Here is a 5857-nt window from a genome sequence, read left to right as displayed (position 1 = left end):
TGACACATTTTTAGCTCTTCTGAGCCAAAGGCTGAAAAAGCTAATGCTATGGCCATTTTGTGTGGTGTGTGTAAACCTTTTAGATTTTGAACCATATCTCAAGAACCCTTTGGCCAATTTCTATCAAATTTGTCACAGAGAATCCTTAGCCCAAGGGCTCTCGTTATACCAAAACTAGGGATATGACCTTTAATCAAGGGGAGATAATTAGAAAAATAAAAACAAAGTACTGGTTTGCTAAAAATCTTCTTCTCAAGAACTGCTGGGCAGATTATCACCAAACTTACACAAAAGGATGAGGATATGTTGTAGATTAAAAATTGTTCAAATAATAAAAGACTTGAAATCACCGAACTTTGTCAGTAGAGGCATTTTGGGGTCTCAGAGTATGTTTTCCAAAAAGTAGGTCACTGTGACCTACTCTTGAAATCTCATGGCTATATCTGAATATTTAAGATGATAAGTGGCTTTGAATCATCACACTTTGTCAGTTGATTCATCTTGTGTTCTCAGAGTCTTTTAACCAAAATATAGGTCATGATGATCTACTTTTGGAAATTTACGGCTTTATCTAAATATATAGGATACTTAGAAGTTCAAATAGAAGGTTGTATAATTTATCTGAAGAGCGAGTCAAGGCCCTTTGGCCTCTTGTTCCGTCAATCCATAAGTAGATCAATTAATTATTTGGGAATTTAAAATGTAACTGTTCATTTTTAAGTTTGAAATTGAATAACTTTTCTTCACAAAAGTTTGGAATTATACAACAGAAATTGAAATGCTCCAGATGTATAATGTAATATAGATTAAAGAATTAAACTATTATACAAATTAAATGGGAACATTTGTAATTTTATTTCTTAGATAACCCCAAGGCAGATAATTTGCTTAAGATTCAGAAAGAGAAACTGGAGCTGAAGAAAGAGCTACTTGAGATAGAAAAGAAGAAGTTAGATGTGCTGAAGGAGATTTGTTTTGAATTAAAAAGAAAAAAACTGTTGCTGCTCATATTCTTTTCAAACTCTTGATCCCTTAGTTGAGCTGGAACCAGTATCTTGTTCAGTGTCACCTACTATCAAAGGTCTTGTTGTTTAAGACATTTAATTAAATGAAATGGGCATAAATCCTTTGTGAAAATTTGTTTATTTATTATCATATCCTATAATTATTTTTACATTTCTTTCAATAGTTATCATGGGCCTGTTTTACAAAAGAACTTGCGACTAAGACCAAAATTTATTTCTGTGTATAACTTCCTAATTTACATTGTATTGAATATGGTTTTAATCTTTTTAAAGGGAATGTAGTAAGATAATTTTACGTCAGCAATTTTAAACAGAATCATTAATTTTGCAAATTTTTACAATGAACTAAAGTTTTTAGCTCACCTGAGCTGAAAGCTCAAGTGAGCTTTTCTGATCACCCGTTGTCCGTCGTCCGTCTGTCCGTCCATCTGTCCGTCTATAAACTTTTCACATTTTCAACTTCTTCTCAAGAACCACTGGTCCAATTTTAACCAAACTTGGTACAAAGTATCCTTGGGCAAAGGGGTGTTTAAATTGTTAAAATAAAGGGCGAAGTCCCCTTACAAGGGGAGATAATCAACAAAAGACAAAAATAGGGTGGGGTCATTAAAAAATCTTCTTCTCAAGAACCACTGGACCAAAAAAGCTGAAACTTATGTGGAAGCATCCCGGGGTAGTGTAGATTTTAAATTGTTCAAATCATGACCCCCGGGGGAAGGGCGGGGCCACAAAAGGTATTACAAGAGGGAGAAATCTGGTAAAAAAGAGCATGGCCAAAGTTACTCAGGTGAGCGATGTGGCCCATGGGCCTCTAGTTGGTAGTTTTTTTGTAAAATGGGCCTGATATGTTTAACAGACAAAATAAAATGGCATGATTACAATTATATTTGAAACCTTTATAAACCTTGACTTGCAAGTTCATTAAACTTACTATGTTAAAAGCATTGAACCAGCCTCTTTCTGATCTGTTGAGCAGCACCGTTTGCTTGGATATTGTTGATCTCCTCCTCACCTTGGGCCCGAATATCAAAGTCCACCTCTGGCATTGGCAGTCTGTCCTTGATGCACTTGTTGTGCAGCTTAAAGCATGCTACAACAGTCTTTATAGCCTTTTGAGTGGAAAAAGGTAATACACCTCCAGTTGGATGTAAGCATCTGAAAGAAATAAAGGATTTAATATAAGCATTATTTCTTTACAGTATTAAAGAAGATGTTTAATGACATCAGAGAAATGAATTTCAGGAACATTGTCGTTTCACTTCAACTCACCGAAATCTTGACTTGAGCACACCAAATGCCCTCTCCACCACAACACGAGTTCTGCAGTGAGTGCTGTTGTAGTTCACTTCCTTTTGATTACTAGGGATATTTATTGGTGTCATCAAATAAGACTTCAGGGGATAGCCTAGAATGCAGTTACATGTATGTAGTGATTTACTGATAAGTTCATGTGTAGAATGCTCAGTATATTTATATTGCATTTAATTTTACCCAATTCATACCTGAATCACCTAGAAGCCATCCGTTGCACCCTTGACCCAAGATGTAGTTTAAGTTTGAATTTTCAAACACAAAGCTGTCATGAACAGCACCAGGCCACTTGCAAACCAAATCTGTGAATCTTAAAGAAGATGGACCAGTAAGAAGGAGAAAATACCCATTGGTTTAATCATAATATAAAATTTCAAATTCATTTTTTTCTTTTTGAATCTTTTTCAAATGTTTTTCAGCTTGTACTATGGAAAATAATATGGGTCATTGTTCTTTTGATTTAGTTTATTGAAATCATACCTAAGGGAGGCATCAGAAACAGCCTGGACATTTAGAGCATGGAATCCTTTCCTACAGATGTAGCTTGGTTCATTTTCGGTAGGAGCCTGAATTTTGATCTAAGTGCCATCTACTGTGCCTAGCACGTTTGGGAATCTGGCCTTTGAAAAAAAATTTGTCTTTGTTCTTCGTACATCTTCATCAGATGAAGGAAATGAGATATTCTGCATGCGGTGGCAGAGGGACGTCAAAACTCTGTCCATGGAAACACATACACTCGATTTAGAAATTCCATGCAGGTCCCCACACTCTGAATAGAATATTCCCTTTGTGAGGCATCTTATTGTAGCTAGAACCTGTCAATAAAATAGCAAATTGTTGACCTCCATAACTTGTCATTCATTACTGACATTACTTAACACAAATTCTATATTATTAATTTTTTCCCCATTTTAGCGAAAGTGATGGGACATTAAATCTCATTCAGCAGTCTGTCAGTCATAAAAACTTTAACCTTGGTCATAACTTTTGAATGAGAAGAGATAGGGCTATCATACTTCGCATGTACATTACCTGTGACAAGACCTTATTTTATTCAACGCAGAAGTCACTATGTAAAAAGTATAAATGTAAAATTAATGTGGTGTATATATAGGATCTCCCATGATTTGTAGTTGGATATGATTTTTATCCAACGAGTTGTGTGTTTTTTATCCCCGAGCCTTGGTGAGGGGATAAAAACACACAACGAGTTAGATAAAAGTCATATCCAACTACAAATCATGGGAGATTCTTTTTATCCCATGTTTAATACTTCACAAACAATGTTTTACACTGTTTTATATAGGAACTCCACTTTATTTTACTTCATCACGCTAATGCAAATACCATTGTGACGTCACAACTGCACTTAACTGTGGGATATGAAAAAAATATTCAATGAGTCATATCCACGGGATAAAGGGGTAAACATGGGATAAAAGTTATATATATAGTTACATGTATTATGATAATCTTGGATCACATGTAAATTGTTGGGTGATGCACAAAATAGATTGTTCAGTGGAATAACAAACATTAAGAAGAAAGAGTTCATGTATTTTCTAAACGAGTATTCAAAATTACAAACATCTCTGAAACATATTTTACTTGATCTACAAAAACTAATACCTATGAAAGTTTATGAAAACAAAGAAAGTTTTGTATAGTATTTCAGTACACTGATTTTAATGCACATTTTGGAGCTAAGAAATGGCTCAACATCCAGGGGTAATTCTTGTAAGGAAACTCTCTCTCTCTTTCTCTCTGTATATCTTGGTTTAACACTGCCTATAGTAAATTCATTTGATTTTAATTTTGAATTGTGAAGACTATGATTTCTCCAAGATTTTTGATTATTTCTTCTTTTAGGATATTTTAAACATCTCAACAGTCAGAGGGGTTTTTGGTTTGCTGTACTCCCCACAAAGAAGCAGACCAAACCCCACAATGCAAAGATGGAATCCACTATTATGAAATTCTCACACTTTTACCTAAACGCATGTATGTGAAGGGCAGTTTTAGGCTAAATCTGTTGTCCACTCCGTGAAGTATACATGTATTTAAAATAATTATAGAGACATAAAATTATAAGATCTTTTCTTTAAAATTTTTATATGAAGATCAGCAATCATACAATATTTTCCTCAGTTTGCTTGTTTAAAAATTGATACTTTTCTTAATTCATGTACTAACAAGGCATACTCAGGTGAGCTATGTAGAAAATGAGCCTCTTGTTTTGATAGATATTTACAGTTGTTTAAAATTTTGCGATGATGGAGTGAAAAGATAATTTTAGGCGACATTGAGGACATTAATATACTTATAGATAAGTCTGTAAGTATAAAAGAAAAAAAATATTTTCAGGTTGGTTCTTATTATAATTTTATTGGATATTATTTACAACAGAATGTATCAAATCGTGACCGTGTGTACCTTTTTTTTTAAATGTATTAAAACTGGTAACCAGTGGTAAATATTAAGAAAAGTCTCGGAGTGTAATTTGACACGCACCTGCCACTTGTAAATTGTTTGATCCGTGCCTTTGTGGCATTCACACAAAATTATGACGAAATAACCAGGAAGTGACGCACGTTCTGTGTAGTGTAATGAATGAATGGACAATAAAATGCAGACAGTAAATAAGGTACGTACTTGTATTTCTGCGGGAACAGCATGACTTCTTCTTGTTGGTCTTTCTACATCACCCCGCACTAAATCTGTGATTTCATAGAGGTATTGCCTCGGCAATCTGTACCGCTCCATTAACTCGGCATCGGACAAATAGTCCATGGGGTTGTTTCTGTCTCTAAACACCCTCAAACCTCTCTTTTTGTGCATTTTGTTAATAACATCAAGAACAAGAAAGGCAGCCATGATGAATATTTTTATTTACCATAGTAACAACGACTTACAGAACAACTTTGAGACGAAACTTAGGACTTGCGACAACCTCTTGGTGGTCGTAGACTTACGACCGAATTTCGTCGTAACTCGCAAGTCTCAAATCTTTGTAAAACGGTCGTATGTCGTAAGGTCGGTCGTACGACCAAATCTATGACTTACGACCTTTTGTAAAACGGGCCCCAGATGCGCTTTCTAATTCGGCCATGATTCTATGGAAGTGCCTGAAGACCTATTTATTCCACTATATGTGAGCTAAGAGTTCGCTGATTAATCCGCGATTCCTCTGACATTTAACCTCCCTTTTATATTGTGACGTGCGCTAATGTCACAACATAAAAGGGGAGGGGTAAGTCGGGGGAAATTTCTATTTTTAGTAACCATGGCAACACCGTTCATCGAAATCAAAAACAGATACACAGAATCATGTATCTTAGTGTAGTCTACTTGTGTGCAAAGTTATATTGAATTCGGACCAAAACTGTAGGAGGAGTAGCATTTTGAAAAATTGTTTACAGACAGACAGACGGACAACTAATTATCGCATAAGCTTTTCTGGTCTCTGACCAGTAGAGCTAAAAAGAGATATAAACAATAAGAAACCGAACCAACTAATGCAA

The 5857-nt window shown here is 35.1% G+C and overlaps 1 pseudogene; it reads right to left on the bottom strand.

Moving 5' to 3' along the window:
* Positions 1-1960: 1960 nt before the first annotated feature.
* On the bottom strand, positions 1961-5210 carry LOC133178004 (putative nuclease HARBI1; annotated as a pseudogene).
* Between the last annotated feature and the right edge of the window lie 647 nt (positions 5211-5857).

Source organism: Saccostrea echinata, unplaced genomic scaffold (assembly GCF_033153115.1).
Source record: "Saccostrea echinata isolate AGI-Se365-2 ecotype Australia unplaced genomic scaffold, CSIRO_AGI_Sech_v1 ptg000327l, whole genome shotgun sequence".
NCBI lineage: Eukaryota > Metazoa > Mollusca > Bivalvia > Ostreida > Ostreidae > Saccostrea > Saccostrea echinata.
The sequence above is the reverse complement of the archived record's forward strand: the minus strand, read 5'-3'. Positions and strand labels throughout refer to the sequence as shown.